Source organism: Varroa destructor, unplaced genomic scaffold (genome assembly GCF_002443255.2).
Source record: "Varroa destructor unplaced genomic scaffold, Vdes_3.0 BEIS01000002.1, whole genome shotgun sequence".
NCBI classification, from domain to species: Eukaryota; Metazoa; Arthropoda; class Arachnida; order Mesostigmata; family Varroidae; genus Varroa; species Varroa destructor.
Window position 1 is genome coordinate 51261544 of NW_019211455.1, and position 18368 is coordinate 51279911.

An 18368-nucleotide genomic window follows, 5' to 3' on the forward strand; every position below is an offset into this window, starting at 1 on the left:
CAAGAGCTTAAGATTCAGGTACCTTCCGTTTAACAATTCAATAGTTTTGCTGCTACTTGCTACCAGGTTGGCGTCAACTTGAACCTACTCCGGATATGGCACTGCAAATGTTGATCCATTACAAATATAAAAGCACTGCATAGAACGACTTTACGCCGTCAAATAAGCGAAATAATAACATAGAATTAGATAGTTTGCTTCTTCTTCATTTCGAATGCTAATGCTGGTGTTTTAAAAACACTTTTTGCGTTGACCCTCTCGTTGGTTTTTGCATTAGTTCATCTGTTCATCCATTTACATTGTTTGTCACGGCCATGCTCGCCTCATTATCGCAAACGTGACATTTGGCGATCGTGTTTACCATCAGTCAATTCTCATTAGTTCTTCATGCATAAATTACACAGCAGGCTTTTACGAATACGGCGGCACTTGTGCCAGACCGACTCGATCATAGCAAGCTTCTACTTGTCATGGTTTCCTCATCTGAAACCGCACCCTTTTTGCTTGAATACTTAAAACCCAGTGTCATTAGCGCCTTACGCACGATGGATTTCTGAGACCATACCTACATTACGATGTATATATGTATGTATGTATGTTAGAGCTACAGTGTATAGCACTCGATGCTCTAGTAATTCGTCCTAAGTGGGTGCTTCCAAATACAACAACAAACAAACAAACTTGCTTACCTTTAGTCTCCGCCTCAGTGAAAACTAAGTTATATAGAATATATATGTTCGTGTTCTCCAGGCAATTCCCCTACAAGTTTCAACTTGCCTTGCTCAATTCACAAGTACATAGCCTTCCTGCCTCTGACATTCGGAAAGCAGGCAGAAGACTTCGCGTAGCTCACTAATGGATGCCACAAAAAAGACTACCTTGTCACTTAGAGGGTCACACACATCACCTTACTGTATGGATATTCCACTCATCTTTTCCGAAGAAATCACTGCACACATCTGCGCGTAGTACGCTGTCCGATTGAAATTCAACGGGAGAATTTAGCGAGCGAGGCTATCAGAAAAATGAAATGCATAGCGCATAGGTTCTAGGCATTATAACTGTAGGTTGGACGGCCTGGGGAACGGGAGTTTTACCTTGTAGTTCTCTTTTTGCTTTGCAGAGCTTGTTCCAGTCTGACGCTTGGTCAGTCACGGAAAAGGAACGGTGCAGGGAACCGGAGTGGCACACAGATCTGTAAGTGGACTGACCGGCTGACGATCTGTGATATCCATTCGAATCGGAAGCAATGCCGTACGAGTGCCAGGACTACGATGTTACATTAGTGTTAGCAGGCGGAATTCTTTTCTCCCACGGCTTCGTTTGTCCGCTTGCTGGTTTGATGAGAATTGTTAGCTTGGCAAAGGATGCGCAAACTCAAAGGGGTGGCAGCGAATCGCAAACGCGCCTTTTGCGTTCGGCTTCCGATTAAACTACCAATTAGTGCAGGGAATGATAGGGAATGCAAAAAAGAAAGGAGAGCAGACGACACTAACAACTGCAATAGCAAACAGGGCAGTTCCTGTACGCGGGATCGGGTTTTAACACCCACTACTTAACCAAGCAGGCGCCATTTGTTCCCCGTACTGTCGAAAATGAAGATGGAAAATTCGTCGAGAGGTAGGTAGACACACTCGGGAGATAGCACAAAAGGCAGTAACTGGCCCTATGTGGTGTTTTGTTCTGCGGAGTTGTGCAAGGGACAAACACAGTTTCGCACACATACACATCTTCGCACGGAACGCGGAAACACGCAGCAAATATGCAGTAGAAAAACCCTGCTAGCCCAGAAAAGTGGGTGCGCGACTCATCAAAGGGTCTCGAGGACAACGGATCCAAAGGCCAAAAACAATCACTACCTAAGTGGACAGACAGAGCGCCCATAACTGCGAAGGGCGCTCTATTGCTTTGGCTTTTCGCTTCTCACGCTGTTATTGCCAGCTTTCTACCTACAACCACATAGCATCTCAGTTAAAGGCCCTTGTACCACTTCACCTGGGCTGCAATTCGCTTCTGCCACAGCGGTTGACACTGTCGCAACGTCCTTTCAGTCACTCCGCGTATGTCATTAGGGCCCCGTCCGCCTCAATCGCACCCCGTAGTCTACAATTAAGAAGCCAGGCAGTTGTGTGTATGTATGTGTGTCGCCTTTTTTGCAAAGGTTTATCTTAACGTGCTCCTTCTATTGGAAACAGAATGGTGGCTAAGGGATTGTGGTGTATTAGGTCCCCGATCTTTTCGGTACTTTCTTTTAGCATGCATAGATAAAACTGCCTTTTTGTCTTCGGCGTCTTGTTGTTTCGTTGTTTTAGCTAGCAAGCAAGCATTGGCCGCAACGCCTCTTCATTTTGTTTATACTGTAAGCATAAACATTCTCTCGCTTTGTATGTCCCACTTATCTGACGTCTCTCCTTCTTATCATTCTTGGCTGCTGCTTACGCTGTTAGCCGAATAAGGGGGGCAGTGAGTCTGTTTCGACAAAAACAAGAACGTGACAGGACCGTGCGACTGAGCCAAGAAAGGCCACCTTGGAGAAAGGATAAGCCCGCAAATAAGTACAGAGCTCAGGTTCCGAGAAACTAGGATGAAATATCTTAAGCCTCGGGATCCGGGGTGTAGTTTCTGCTAGCTCCGTTACCGATCTCGCATTTCTATCGAAAACGTTATGCTGGAAGATAGTATGTATAACACATACAGGTATTGTGTATAAAAGCGATCCATTGCGCATCATGGGTGGGACAGTAACAACAACAACAACAACTGCGATGGACAGTAAGCGCTGTATTATTGAATATTGAGGATCATAGGAACCCGGGTTATTGGCAAAGGCGGTCTTAGGTGCGGCTTAGAAGAAATACGACTTATACTAGGAAGGTCTTGTATGTCTTGGAAACGGTCAAAAGGAAACAATAACCTGACTTTCGTTTTTTATTTCAAGAGCCACTATCCTGTCCTCATTTCTGGTCCAAAAATCCACAGATATGAGGGACGAACCTCCGATATTTCTCTATCATTAAATATTTATAGAAGCTACGAGTATTTGGGCGCATCATTTCTAAATTATCAAAAACACTGATATATTTTGAGATAGAAAGGTTTGAAAAACCACGATTTACTTAATAGAGAAAAGTTGTTATAATAAATCTAGAAAGAGTAAAAATAATACGTTTGTCTGGACAAAATGGAACGAAGTTGGATAGGTTTATTTGTTAATGGGCCGCTGGTTGGAAGCTATATAACAATTGTTTTTCTTTTGACAAAATAATAATTAGTTGACTTAAAATTAAATTATTTAAAAGATTAACAGTATACAGATCTAACTTCTAGGAGGCAAGCTGAAATAGGGTCAGGTATACAAGACCTATATGTTTGTCACTGTCCTACAAATAACAAGCCTTTAACAGGCTATTGGCGCTGGAAAATTTGAGATTCTTGTAAAAAAGGTTTATTAAATGGATGAAGCAACAAATTAGGCATCGGTCAGTTCTATCAATAGCAAACCAAAACTTGTTTCAAACGCTGAAGTTTCACCCACCAATGACTAATACCGTTTTTTAATTTACCTTAGGCTTAGTGAAATTTCTGCTTGCTGCTCATCGCAGCGCTTTGAGGTGCTGGACTAGAAACTTCGTCTATGAATCAAACGCTGTTTTTACCTAAGGTTCTTTTGTGTGCTGCTAGTTAAGTCAGCAACAACTTCAAACAATGCCGTTCCACACTGCGACTTACCCCTCAGATAGCCGCCGCCTCCTCCTTATACAGACACTCAGTTGGAACAGCTTCATCGGCAGGATTGTGGGGGAACACTCTGTCAAGCGGCAGTTAACCGATCAGTTCATTCTGTACGAGGTGGATCCTTCACTTTGTGCGGGTGCACCGACAGCAGCAACGATATCGTTCGTCTTTAAAGTGCGCCCTCCTTAGCATCCTGCGTGAGTCTTTCCTGTTCTGCTCTAAAATCCCAAGCCTGTCTGACTGCTTGACAGTCTGAATGTGTAGGTCGGTCGATCCTTTACTTGGATAGTGACTTGCTCTTTTTGTTATAAGCGGAAAGCATTGACGTGGAACGGTCTGTTTCACACACACTGCTACTCTCTTGCTTTCTCTCCATTTCATTCTACTGTTGAAAAAGTACGAGGTGCATATTTAACCAGACCAGCGCTAGCCGTGTAGACTCTAAACAGAATCCCTATAGGTTGAATCCGAGCAGACCGTATTAAGCCGCTGGACGGACAGCAAAAGAATCCAGGATAGGGAAAGTCAACGTGGCGATGCTGTGAGGCTGTTCGGGCTTACTAGCCCGAATCAAGTCGCCGGAAATGCGATCCATCTCTTGGATTCGATTGGGAGCTACTTTTCTAGCACACAGCTAGTTTTTTCATGCTGATGAAAAGGGGCGTGGGAGACGGGTGCTGGACGGGCTCGAGAGCTCGGCGAGAAGGCGCTCAAGCAATTGTGGGCTGGGTGAGGTGGCTGTCTGAATTATCTAGCTGCTAGTACTACTGCTATTACCACTCGAACTGTTCATGAAGTCGAGTATCAGTGCTTCAACTCACTGAGGCTGAGTGTTGCGAGCCGCCTAGGGATGAGGGAACCATCTGGGAAATGACGAGGTTGTGTAGCAGGTAATCTTTCAGTTCAATTAGTTCAGACATTCACGTCACAAAGAGTCCCGGAGGTTTAACAAGTCAAAGCTTATTTAGATGAATAGCTACACAGTTTGCAAATCTATTCGGTGTCATAACAATATTCGATTCGCGTGAACTATGTGTTAAACTAAGCGCCACCTTGAAACCAAGTATAACGAAGGACCGGAACTGATTGCCATAGAAATTTATGATTCATCTTACATTAAATAGATCAGAATAATTAGAAGGAATTTATTTTCTGCAGCATTACGCTCATTTATCATAGCCATATATTGCCGTCACAGAATATGCATAAGGTAGGTTGCCCTTCGCATGCTTTATGTAGTCCCTTTGCAGATTTTAACTATTTAATTAGCACGGGAAACTCTTCATGTATGCCACATAATCATCTGCTATATGCGTACACGTGAATAAAAGCTAGAGCGGCAGATAGCATCGGACACAACCAATTTCAATGGGTGTTTGTGCCATTTCATTCAAGGTTTCACACCATTATAATTAAGTGTAGCAAAGATGCGACTATGGTTAGATAGATATGATAATCGTCCCACCCTGTGTGTTAGCAACTCCGACAGCTATCACATAAACGACCTTATCGTCCTTCAGCTTGCTGACCCACTAGCCTGTGTCCTACCCTCCTTTCTCCTTGTTAGAGCCACATCTGTAGATCGTTGTTTTGCTTTTCCATTGAAAGCAACGTCAGCAGCAGTGATGCCGCCGCCGGTGGCCAGGATGGAGCAAGGGCAAAAGACATTTCCGTCGGTACGGTCGAAGCTCCCTTTTCGTCCAGAATGAGGGTTAAGACGAGTTACCCATTCGTCCAGCCTGTTCCCCACTCATCTTGCCTCCTCCTCATAGCCGACCCCCATGCTGAGTATGGCTCTTCGGTCCCAGCACACACTTACTTTTCCTGACAGAACACACACATATAAGCCTGATGATGGAATCGCGTGCGTAGAGTATAGTAGCAACAGAAATAAGAGAACTCTGGATACAACTGTAAGTTTTAAATGCAGCTGCCGTCACTCCGTAACCACTGCAACCATATTCTGTTTTTCTATCACTTCCCACACTTGTCTGACCCCTTGGTGACCCCCATTCAGATCCCACTTGTACGATGCTGCTACTGCCGTCGCTTTCATTGCCAAGCCTGGCTCGGCTTTCTTGACGTCTTTTCCCATTGCTCCAGTGCTCATTGACTAGCCGTCACCGAAGCGGCTATATATTGTGTTACTAGACGAAGACGACGAGCAACAATACGCAGCCACTTCTTCAGTTCCAAGTGAGAGAATACGAAAGCGAAAGGAGAGTAACAATCAGATAAACAGAACGATCGGGGTGAGTATACTCCAAGTTCCTTTCTCGGATATAATCTGGCTGGGGTCCGAAAGACGCTTAAGATCTTACTCCTTCCTGCGCCGACAACTCAACAATGCAACTATATCACAGCCGTCAGTCATGACTTCGTCAAAGAGCCTCAGTGGCATCCAATGTATTTTAGACAGAAGGAACACTTCCCTGAGGCAACGAAAAATGCCAGCACGTTCTTATACTCTTCTTTTTTGCATCTCGCTCCCTTTGAATCTATACCGTTAGTAGGAGAAGCAGACTGAGTGGCGGTTGTGAGCGCAGGGCTCGGCGAGGTCAAGGGGGAAGGGCGATAGACGGCACTCCCATTTTCCCACTGTTTTTCCTTTAGTGTCAATTTTTTTTATTTTCCTTTCGAGGTAATGGCTATCACTTGTGTCATTGATGGCGTCTCTATGAGAGTCAGTGTCTATCATCCAGGGGCAAATGGAGACATACGTTTTCCGACCATATGTTTTGTCTTTCGATTGCAAACTGGAATAACTAGAGAAAAGCCGATAGCCCAACTATGATAGTGGCAAGGGCTATATTGGGTAAGGATAGGAACGAATCGTTATTCTAACCGGCATCTACTGCGAGGTAATTCCGCCGGTTAAACGCCTCATTTACGTCTCTAACCCTAATCGATTCGGAAGAAACGAGCACGACGTATAGTAGCAGGCTAAGTAAGCCCACTTGGAGCGGTTCGCCAGCTGTAGCATCAGAAGACGATCTATTGTAGAGATTTCTATTCGAGGGTCGGTTCAGCATCAGTTAATTGAAAATGCTAAACAAACGTATTTATTACTCACATCAGTCTGTGTCCTTATCAGAATGATCCCGAATCTAATCTTCATAAACTTGATTTGCCCGTGGTTTGGGCTCAGTGCGTATTCGGTCAGCAGAATCTTACTTTGTGCAATCATAAATGCTTTGATGAGATTCGATATTAGGAAACAGTCAAGTGCTTTACTCGAAGGTGCAGTTACTTGAGCCCGTCCCCCGTCCGGGGAATATGGTCAATTACGTGACGGACTTTAGGGACGAACTTGATTAAAAATGGTCCTCATATAATGTTCCATATATTAGTGTTGCTATTATTACTACGATTACACGTTGGATCTCCGTTAATAGAAAATCACGAAAGAGTGACTGCGGACAGCATTGAGTCGTCCGCACGTTTTATCATAATATTGTCCTGCGTAGTGGCATTCACCGTGATAGATTATTTCCGTCGGTCCTTTCAGCTTACTCTGAGTAGAACGATCTGAAATTATTTCAAATGAAGAAAGTGTTCCCCTAGATCGGACAGTTAAGTCATTGAAAGCAATTTCTGCCCGTTTTGTCAAGGACTAAATAAATGTTATATGTGTGGCAAAAAAACACAGCTCTTGTTTGCCTTCTATATAGTTTCCCACGTGTTGTGTGATAGCCATGATGAACGCACTTGCATGTGTCCAGCTGACCGCCCAGCATTTATCCAACTTTAAAGCTGCAGGAAAGTCAGAGTGGTCTTCGTGTAAGTACCCCCAGCGAAGCGTCAACCTTCTTTTAGCACAATCATCCATCGCTGCCCCTCGTTTTCTGTTGCTCCTCTTGTCTGACTTGATTCGAATATTCACCAGAGTCTCGTGGTCTTCAATTCCCCCTTTCTCGCATTGCTTTCTCTTTCACGGTGTGTCTCGGCTTTTCTTCTCAGACTTTATATCTTGACTGAGCTTTATGAACAGTACTGCCACTACTGGCACCATTGCTCCTGTAAGATCTCTGATTGCCCTACAAGTTGCTCTACCCAGCGGATCACTCGACCAGCCCCAGCGAGTCATAATTTGAGGAATGTGAGATGAAGTGCAAAACTGGCTCCTCTCTACATCTTTTACATTAATGTTGGGTCACTCCGCTACTCACACGTCTTCGCACAAGGAACGGAAGGGACGGGAAGAGTTCCTTCTTTAGTATGTATGAAGCTGTATGAAGAGATCTTTTCTTCAACCCTTCTCGTAACAAACGTTCACGCGCAGCGAAACTGCTTTCCCCTGCAAAAAGCCTCCATTCACTGTGCCCTATGTTATCTTCAGGTTGGAACGTAGAAGCACCGGAACGGGACGCCTATGCCTAAGCCTGCTCGCATCCACCATGCCGCGCGAATCCTTCCTCCTATTCAATGCTGCAATGCCTTCAATTTTCCGAGTTCCTACTAGATTGACTCTAACTTCCCGCTAACTTGACATTATGGAACGCCCCTAAATATATGCACGAGACGTGCTTAAAAACGACCAACACGTCGGCGGCATTTGGGGTAAGGAGACCGCATTACCTAGACGATTCTTTACGAACAACGAGAACCAATAGAATTTAGAGCGACATTCTACTGCATATACTCATTGATATATTAAGCGCATGCGCAGTCTTATAAAGTTCAAATCATACGGCTATACGTATCTGACTTGGACTGCACAATCAGATCGCTAAACTTGGTAATAGATAAGGGCTTATTCGTCTTTTGTAATAACTGTGCACTATATATTTTGCGGAAGACAATGTTACAGGGCGGGTATTTCTTGTGATAGATTCATGTCTGATTTTCTATTTTTTCCCGCTTTTTACTTTTTAACCATTTATTCGGGAGTATAGAGAGTTTTATGAATACCTCTACAAGGAGCACTGCGTGGTCTCCTGTTCGGAGTTTTCCCTAAGGGAGTCCTACGGGTAAGAGATACGTCGTCCGCGTGGGGCGCAGGAAGCCTGTGCTCTGCAGGTCTCTCTGTGGCCCGTCGCTTTCTCGAAGGAGTTTACGACGTTCCTCCTGTTGCAGATGACGGAGGCCCGCAATGGAGATCGGTGATTTTCCCCTAATTCTAAAAACTAAAAGAAGGTAGCCCTCAACAGGTCGGTGACGGTTTGCCTTCTTTTGGAGACTATCCATGTTGGACGGGAAGCTTGGTGTATGAAAAGGAGGGTTAGACCTCATATGGACTCAGCTAAGCAAAGTTGGGCTGTTAAGTCCTTTGTAAGTGCGAATAATTGTCCAGTCATGAGAACACCTCTGAGAGATAGACCCTGAATGGCCCAGTATAAGAGGGCTCTGGATAGCTGCCTTGAGAAGCCAGTGGGAGCAGTGATGGCCATAGTAGAGGTCAGGACGTCGGGTCAAACGATGCGACACAACGGTAGCTATACAGGGCAAAAAGCTATGGCCTCTCTGATGAATAAAATCTGCTTCGTCTTCATCCTCAACGTTCTTACGGTCACATATAAACATCACACGCAAACTCCACTGTTACAGGAGAGCTGCTGTTACTGCTGAGAGAAAGGATAACGAGATATTAATTAGGCGTCAAAATAGATGTTGGCGCTATCGACAAAAAGATAATGATGATGATGATTGTTGTCTACTGACGAAAATCTCTAAAAATATATTTAATACATTATTTTTTGTTATCAAGATAAGAATGAGTTTTAGACAGATCTATAGGGAGAACGAAGGCTATCTCTGCTATGCGCAAATTGAGTTTGTGCGATTGAACATGGGATGGGAAGTTTTACTGTCATCAGTAGTACATATGAATACGTCAATACTGATCTGACAATTATGGAGGCTAAGCCGGGAAGATGCATGTAGTTTGATATAATCAATATGGAAGTGCCACGGAAGACATTCTTTCGTTGTTTGAAAGGCCCGAAGCATAGGAAAATGCTTCAAACTCTCATCAAGGTCATGTACCTAAGGTACACGCGCATCTATCCTTCAGTGTACTGGTCTTGATTATAAATGCCATAAATAATGCTATATAAAATGATCTTATGAAATCATTATTGTTATTACATTATATTATACATATATATATATATATATATATATATATACATTATATATTATCGAAATTGTTATTAATTTATTGTAGCTACGCAGAATGCCCAGCATTCCTATAATAGTTTTTGAAAGATTTGCTATCGCTATAACTAAGATTTGCTATAACTGTTACCGCCTATTCCAGTGTGTTTATATAAAAAGATCTATGCGATAATGTTATGAAGGGTTCTGTTTGTTTGTTTGTTTGTTTTAATATAAGCTTACCGTATTAATTGTGTACGATAGGGCCTCGAAAGCATGCCATTTCTTTTCTTAAAACTACATAGTGCAACCACATCATCCATTTTAAAGTAATAAATAATCTAGACCGTCTTTTTTCCACACAGTGTTATACAGCGCCACGCAGTTACTCTTTTCTACTAATCATTTTGTAAATAAAGTTGGCTTCAACACTCACCTATTCTATGCTAAATTCTACCTTGTATGATATACGTGTGGTTTGTAGATAATCAGCTTAGTTATGTTTGCATACATCTCTTTTCTGTCTGCTCAGATGGCTTTTCATTCTGAGACCGCTGCTGATTCTACCGATAATTCTCTAATGCGCTTGTTCGACGGCAGCCATTTACCCCCATCTTCAACTGGCCGCTCTATATCAGCAAGACGACACAGCGCAGTATGAGAGGGATGCAGAAGTGCGTGATAGATCTCTATTCTCATACTCTCCGACTCTTCCGTCTCGTCCTTTCCTTCAACTTCGTGCTACTGATCGCAATAGCTCTTGCCTGCCGCCCTTTTTTTTTCTCTCACGCTCAGACGGTTCTCCCCACCTCGACATCTCGCGTTGTCTCGGTAGGCAGACGCGCTCGTGTGACATATCTAACTCTCATAATATATAACGGTGTTATCGCTTGGTCGGTGGCTGGCTGCCGGTTCAGCCGAACGACCGGCCGAACAATTCGACCTAGCTTCAGTTGTACTCAAGCATCCCTGCTAGGCTTCTTGCACCATCACTACCGTACCGCAATCGTCTGCGAAAGGCCCCACCCCGCCGCATGTAGGTGCTCAACGCCTAAGGGGTAGACACCGACAGGGACATTAGGTCGGTCGACAAATGCCCCCGAGGAGGAGCGGAGGGGCCGTTCTCCCGCCATAAAGAGGACAACGCTGCGGCGGTGGAGAGCGTGGCCCTAAAGACACGCAGCAGATGAACAAAGGGCGCAGGGAAAAGTGAGTTGGGGTTAGGGAGTTTACAATATCGATATCACCGGGCAGCAGCCACTACTGCGCAATCCGCTAGATATTTGTCTCCTGTGCCCAGGTTTTCCCCCATCCTCTCAGGATTTGCCGTCCCCTTAGGGTTGACGCGTTGCGAAATCCTCTTAAATGGCACATTGCGATATTTGGCAAGCGCGCAATGTGCGGGGCGCCTTAAACGTGTCAGAGCTGGTGGTTCTCTATCGTATTCGTCGTCCGCTGGTCGATAGCCAGGGACTGTACAGAGATGCAGAGATAGCGGGGGAGGCAGTAGCAGATCTTGCCAGCCAGATCTACCCAGCCGAAGCCCTTCAAGGTAGATGGAAGATCCGGTTAGAGGAAAAAATTTCATCTCACTTGCTATCTTTCTCTGTCCTGTCTAGTCGCGAAAACGACTTTCGAAGAAGCAGATAGGCCTCGACTGATCATGTCGTACGCACACCTCGAAAAGATTGTCGGTCTGATCACTACGCGGCAGGCCGTGTGGCTATGAGACTAAAGGACGAAGAAGCAGATGTGACCGGACGCCAAAGCAGAAAGTAGGGGAAGAAGACGAAGACTGACCAAGACTGGAACGACAATTTCCTTAAAATGACACAAGAAGCAGCGGGCTGCATCGTATATCCAAAGCACCATCTGCGATGGGGTGGAAAATTTTTAAAGAAGCTGCTGCGGCGGATTCGACGAAAAAACGGCTGACATTTTAGCGCGAAATGGAGGGAACACATCCCACTTCGCGCCTCATACACGACACATTTTGGGCTACTTAAGGCCACATTCGCCCGAGAGATAAACAATGAAAGGAAGGATAGCGAAATAGAGAGCGAATAGAAATGAGAGAAAACCTAAACAGCTCAGAATCCTCCAGCCTGTCGCGCTACCAGTGCAGGACGAAACAGCGCAACGAGATCAATACGGGATAGTTAATCGAGGGGAAAATCTTGGTCGACACGAGATAAGGATAAAAACGAAGTAATAATAAAGCGGCACCGACTAATGTTTCAAAGCAATCCAACCTTATCCAAATGGAACGTGACGTTTTTATCTGGTATGAGACAAGCACTACCTTGTAAAAATGACACTCTCTATCTAAATAGCCTTAAATTCAAATCGAATGGAGTCAACGTGTCTAGACACGTTCGAAGATACCCCGCAGAGCGAATTTCAGATATTTTGATTGATAGCAATATAAGTAATTTCGATATGGCGAGATCAATCGTTGAAATGGTTTGTGTTTAGTGTTGTGAAGCATGAAAGACACGGGCACGGTAATACGGCCAATAAAAAACGGGCGAAGATCATTTTTCGGGACACACGATGATCAACATGTGCTTTGGCTAATGATAGTGCATCGCATGCGCGTAGCGTACTTTCTTAATATTAGCATTGCAACAGTCCAGTGATGAAGAGCCTTCCCTTTATTTGTTTCTGTCATCCTTTCGTATCCTGCCTATACTTTATAATATTTAGAATGCTGTGCTGGTAAACGAAACGATGTACGGTTTTATCCGCTTTTTACACTGTTAACAAAACGAATTTTGCGTTTTTCTAAAGCGATTCATTCTTTGGTTCTCCACAAACTATTCGGACTTATAAAAAAGAAACGTTGAGTCTACATAGATCATCGTGCACCATTGCTATGAACAATGTCGGCTGACGGCTGCTCGTTTCGGTTCCGCTCAGACCTGAGGAACGGCTCATCGGATTTGTCGTCTCTTTCTAGTTCTTTATAAACGTACTGCCAATCAGTAGTCTATTCAGGAGGGTCTTTCTTTGATTCTTTCAAGTGTTTTCGTTCTATTTTTGCTTCTTTTGTTAGCTAGTTTATTTATTTTATCTGGTGCTTGGTGTCATGCCTGCATATTCTTTTCAGGTCAGCATCTTGCCTATAACTATCGTCAGCGGTACCTGTACGGGCACAACTCGGAGTTGGGGGACGGTAGGGAGGCCTTTAAATTATCTCCCTCCCCGTCACTCATTCATTCATCGGGGCGATAGGGGTGCACTGCTATGGAACAGCTGCACAGAGTAACAGCAACAATAAAAGTAGCACGTTCTCGGAACACTACTGAGCTATTTTTTCTAACTCGGCATTCCCCTTTTCTAATTTGGCCCTCCCTACCTTGTTCGCGGCTGATTCCGTTCGGGGCAAAGCTAGATCTACCAAATGAGTTGCCCTATTTGGCTGTTTGGTATATACGTGCCATGCGATTTCGTCGTTACTAATCTGTACGGCGTTCTGTACTCTAGTGAATATCTCTACCGCACTTTTGTGTATCTACTAGTGGAATACAAACGAAAGCATTATCTAGGAGCTGGCATAATAAGAAAGGATCGGGCTGGGTTCATACACTTATTTAGGTTCATCAGCACGGAAAACCGGCGTGGCCGGGTTTCTTCCTAAGGCATACCCCAATTCGAGACCTGGGTGTTGCACGTAGAAATCTCAATTCAACATGAACATCATCCAGCCGCCATTTCGAGAACGAGCTGTCTCCAACTACCGCTAACGCATTACCTTTCCGGCCTTTTCTTGTCTCCCAACCGTCTTTTCTGTTCTTTTGCTCATACCGTAATCTCGGCACAGAGTGTGCTTAAAATAGTACCACGTGTTCAATCAGCGCATAGTACTTGCGTGCTGGTTCTCTTTATGCCAGGCACACAATCCTTGTTGGCTACACTATGCTATATGCAACAGAACACAGCACAACTGCTGACCTGTTATCCCGGAGACGGACAGCGACCTCTTGCCGCTGCTTTGCTTGTCAATCCTAGTCCGACTGTTGTTCCTTTTCTGCCACCGCCGTTTTAGGCTGCTTCATCGGCGAATCCAGTTGACTCAGTTATTTTGTTGGACAGTAGGAATGAATGTCCGAAAGAATAGAACGTTCCGGTTTGGTTTGGCCCGCTTGCTGAATGACTCAGCGAATTGAGTGATTGACGCAACACCACGACACGACGCTATCAGAGTCGCATCGTGCTGCTGTAGCGGCCTGCAAGAAACTGGGCGCGATCGCTTGGCATCAGTTAGTACGCAGAGCCGAATCTGAGAGAACTTCGTTTTCTTTTGTGTGCGGATGATTGTCCTGTCTTAGCGATGAGTCTGCCGATTTCCAAGTAAGAATGGGCTATCGTATCTGCCTTTATTCGTCAGGCCTTACAAAGCTGGTCTCGTCTCTGAGATTCACAGCTGAGCAAGCTCTAATGCCTACAGCTTTTTCAGAGCCCGAAGCAAGCCGCGCTTGGTTGGCTAGCATTTGTGCTGCTACTAATACTCTGCAGTTCTGCGTGTTCGCTACTCATTGCTGCCGCTGCTGCTGCGGCAGCCCGTGCTTACTACTGACAAGCTCCTGTTGAATCCTGATGAAGCCGAGAGGAAGCCTATATCCTGACCCGGTTAGGTTGACCCTAAAGGCAATCCAACTGTGAAGCTACTGCCCGTGCGGGTAACCCACCTCTGCTGGCCTCGAACTAGCGATTCTTTCATGCAGTGAGTGATCCCAAAACCTGCATCTCAGAAGCAATCAAAGATTTCCAACCAACCGCATGACTTACCGTTCGAACGCGGCTCGGTGGCACCGGGAGCATTGATCATGGCTCGATCTTTCCCTGAAGGAATGCCTAAAAGCCAGCTGCGTTCGTTTGCTTGCTCGACGGGCTAAAAAGCTCCAAACTCCTTCTACGAAAGGCCTAAAGGAGACATGACACGGCATTCTCACTCAGTGAAAAAACCAGACTTTCGGTCCCGCTAAAGAACAGAGAGAGAAATTGAGGCAATTGGCAGCGTACGACATGTTTTAGTATGACAAGCACATAGTAATGTTGCTATGTGGAACAGAGGGCGCATTATAAGGAGAACAATTGAAGTTCTGAAGGGTATTATATCGGCGTTTTCGACAAATTTAGTATGCCACCCCATAGGCGCGTCATGGTGAACAAGTGGCTTACATATAATTCGCAGCTGGGAACCAACAATCGCGCTCATGCTGTCTACTGCTCGTTCAGCGTTCCAAAATAGGAAGATGCCAAGGACCTGGCGCAGGGAACCAATGATACAGCACTCAACCAACACAAAAACGAATTAAAGCTACGAATAGAACTGCTCTCGCCATCTGTGTCGTCAATTATCAATAGCTATCACTCAAACGAATGTTTCCCTTTTTCCTCCTACACAATAGTTAGGAATGGACAACCAACAGACAGTGCTCAATAGAGAATGACTCACTTACTGATTAATATATGTGTGGGTTGATGTGGATTTGTTCACAGTAACCCGTTTCTACACTGTGAGTAAAGTCATTAGTTAAAGAAGGTGAAATAATTTACAATTAGTCTAAATCAATGACGCTATCGGTTGTACGTAATGCCAGGCCTCTTAAAGTTGAGATGTTTGCAATCATAAAAATAACTCAATGTTGCCATCGTATGTCTCAAGCAAAGGCCCAACCAAATGTAGTGGAGTCAGATCTTCTCAGAGAGCATTCCCTCTAGAAAGTCGTTTCTAGGATGAAGGCCTCAGTAGGACATGCATGTTTAAAGCTAACAATTGTAACAAGCGTGCTTGAGTAGACTATCGAGCGTTCGCCTGCTGGGTAAATACTCCTGTTGTGCGATGGCGCACTCTCTTACGTAAGAGCACGCATTGGTTTAGCCTAGTATAGACATATTGCCTGTGGAAACCTTTTTCTTTTCTGCCCTCATTTTCGCTTCGACCAACTTCGTTCACGTCCCACTCTCATTTATAAATCCTGATGATATTGGTGGAACTCGAGATATTCATTGCAATAGCTCCGCAGTGACCAACCGGCCCTTTACAGGCTGCTTCTGGAGGACACTTCGTCCATTTGAGCTTACTAGCCTATTAACTCCCATGTCATAGATAAACACACCTACACACATCAATTCCTCTATAGATACGTTACCGACCTCTACTACATGCTATAAAGCCTACTTACGCCTATGCACACTGGTGGTGGACAAAACATATAAGAGACAGCAGGGAAAACTGGAAATGGGTTAGGAGGGCTGAAGGCCCTAAACAGTTTCAAACCCCAAGGCGTATATGTTGTTCGTACATGGATGATTCTGTATTGATGCGTTAGTAATCAAGGGCCTGGTGAAACACAAAGAACAATTTAAAACAGAATGAAAAATAAAAGCGGAGGATGATATAAACATTAAAAGATACTTATGTTATAAAAACTGAACATAAGCCACTTCATCATTACCAGTTTAGTGAACATATTTGAGAAGCTTGGACTAAGTTCGATTCAGTTAGGACACGCATTCGATAATGAATTCATAGGAGTTCAATAGTGGCTTAAGCAAAAGCTACAAAATCTATATCCTTTACTACCATACACGAGGCATAGGATAAAGTGTACCTTCCGGTAGGTAAAAACGCAGCACACTCAGCGAGCGCTCTTATCGTGTCTATCGGTTGTGCCCCGTATGCGTTTCTATATTTATTTATCGTACCGCCACCTCATTCGATCGTAACCCGGCTCTTACTATCGTCCTGTGGATCCTAAATGTACTGGTATCTAGTCTAAGACATCATTATGCTCATCCAAATTTAAAACAGTGTATTACTAGCACAAAGCGCAGTCGAGCGCCGAAGCAAGGGCACCACGCTGGTGACCCACAAGTTTCTTCCTACAAAATTTCCCTACCGCCCCCGTAGTTCTCTGCTCAGCAACTTACATGCGAGTGCGTGTCTATATAGGAATGAAGCAAGTGGATCGCATCGTGTTGGCATTATCATTTCTCTCCATTCCCTCACTGCCCTTGTCTCTAGTCACACGAGAGGCTCGGGACGAACCGCTCAACAAAGCTGCTTTATCTTCAATATAATGTATGACCGGCAGTACCCAACTGGGTGCTTGCCCGTCTGCTTCTCTGCTTGCCCCCTACCCTTACCAAAGCCGGCTGCTACATCTATCTAAACCTCTCTTAGGTACTCACACTTGCGGGATAGGACGAGGATATGTACAGTAGCTTGTCGGTCGACCGGGTGAGTGTTGCTTGGGGTAACTTTGCCAAGAGGTGCGAGGGGCTTTTGGGGGATCTCTATTCTTTATGGATCACGAATATTAACATTGTATCTCCTAAAAGAAAGAGAGAGAGTGCATGAATGAGTGAACAGGACATTGACAACTCCTAAGCACTTCGACAAACACCCTGATTTGTCCATGAAGTTCGGTGCTTTTGGTAGTGCTTCCGCTGCTACTAGAGCAGCAAAAGAGAATGGATACCAAGAAGGCCCTATGGTAGAATTGAAGGCCGGTAGATCCCTTCTTCCGCGAAAGAAATAGATAAACAAGAACGAATGATTTAAGTCTTCAAAGACTCATAGTGTACAGGATTTTGTTGGACAGGCGTTGCCTGAAAGTTACTCGTACAATAGGCTTGACAGTAGAATTGATAGCTGCTTGTAGCCTGTAAAAGGCAAATGTACTTATTTGAGGCAGAAACTCACTTTATATCCAAGGGTAGAAAGTTCAAAGGAAAAACGATAGTATCCAATTATTGAAGGTAAATAAGGTTGATTGGTCTTGTAGCTCATCAACTAGAGATTATGCGGAGCTTATCAAGTTTGGGTCTCTCTTTTAATCTTTAACTAAAGGCTTTCTGACACGCAAGAAGGTAACCCGTACGTGAGCCAAATACGTACGCGCAAAACGTTTGTATTTTCCCAAATACCGCTACTTCTATGTATGTGCTAAATCGATATTGAGTGCCACAGTCTCCGAACAACTGTTATATTTGTAGCAGTGTCTGACAATATGTGCCAAAATGATGCATTTGGCGAGAGAGCGACAGATTCGAATCGCCGTGTTTCCAAATACAGTAAAGGTGAAATAAATTAATATTTTCTGTCTTGCAGGGTACAAAAAAATGCTGTCTAACCAAAATGGCTATTGATCTGTTAACTGTTTTCTCATAACGCTTTAATTGTCAAGTACCGTTTAATTCAATACGAATTCATATATATATATATATATATATATATATATATATATATAGTCTTTCAGCGTAACTATTAGCCTTAATAATACGTGTTCTCAACATGAGATTTCCGTAGTCGATTTAATCTGTCTTTCTCTTCTATCCTGTTTGTAAACCTTCTGTCAGTAAGGCTCAAAGGCCTAAAAAGGACTTGACAACGTTTGCCCTGCGTCAATGAGCCACTTAACTAAGCCAACCGCTGTCATTATCATTCCGATACTAAATATCTCTTCTTCGACCTTCCCTTTGTTAGCCAGAGACGCGCGCTCAGTTGCCTGTCTGTACGGCGCTCT

The 18368-nt window shown here is 44.3% G+C and overlaps 1 protein-coding gene and 1 long non-coding RNA gene across 3 annotated transcripts in view; one reads left to right on the forward strand and one right to left on the reverse strand.

Moving 5' to 3' along the window:
* Positions 1–18368, reverse strand: part of siz (Brefeldin-resistant Arf-GEF family protein schizo) — a gene marked incomplete in the record, with an annotated part of 514736 nt that overhangs the window by 462213 nt on the left and 34155 nt on the right.
* LOC111244261 (uncharacterized) overlaps positions 1–18368 on the forward strand; it is a 63630-nt gene that overhangs the window by 17822 nt on the left and 27440 nt on the right. The window contains exon 4 of one of the 2 annotated variants that reach the window (XR_015322451.1): positions 1124–1620. This is a non-coding gene — a long non-coding RNA (uncharacterized LOC111244261). Of the gene's footprint in view, positions 1–1123; positions 10263–18368 lie in introns of those variants that run through there. The other variant, XR_002670827.2, reaches the window with a different exon arrangement.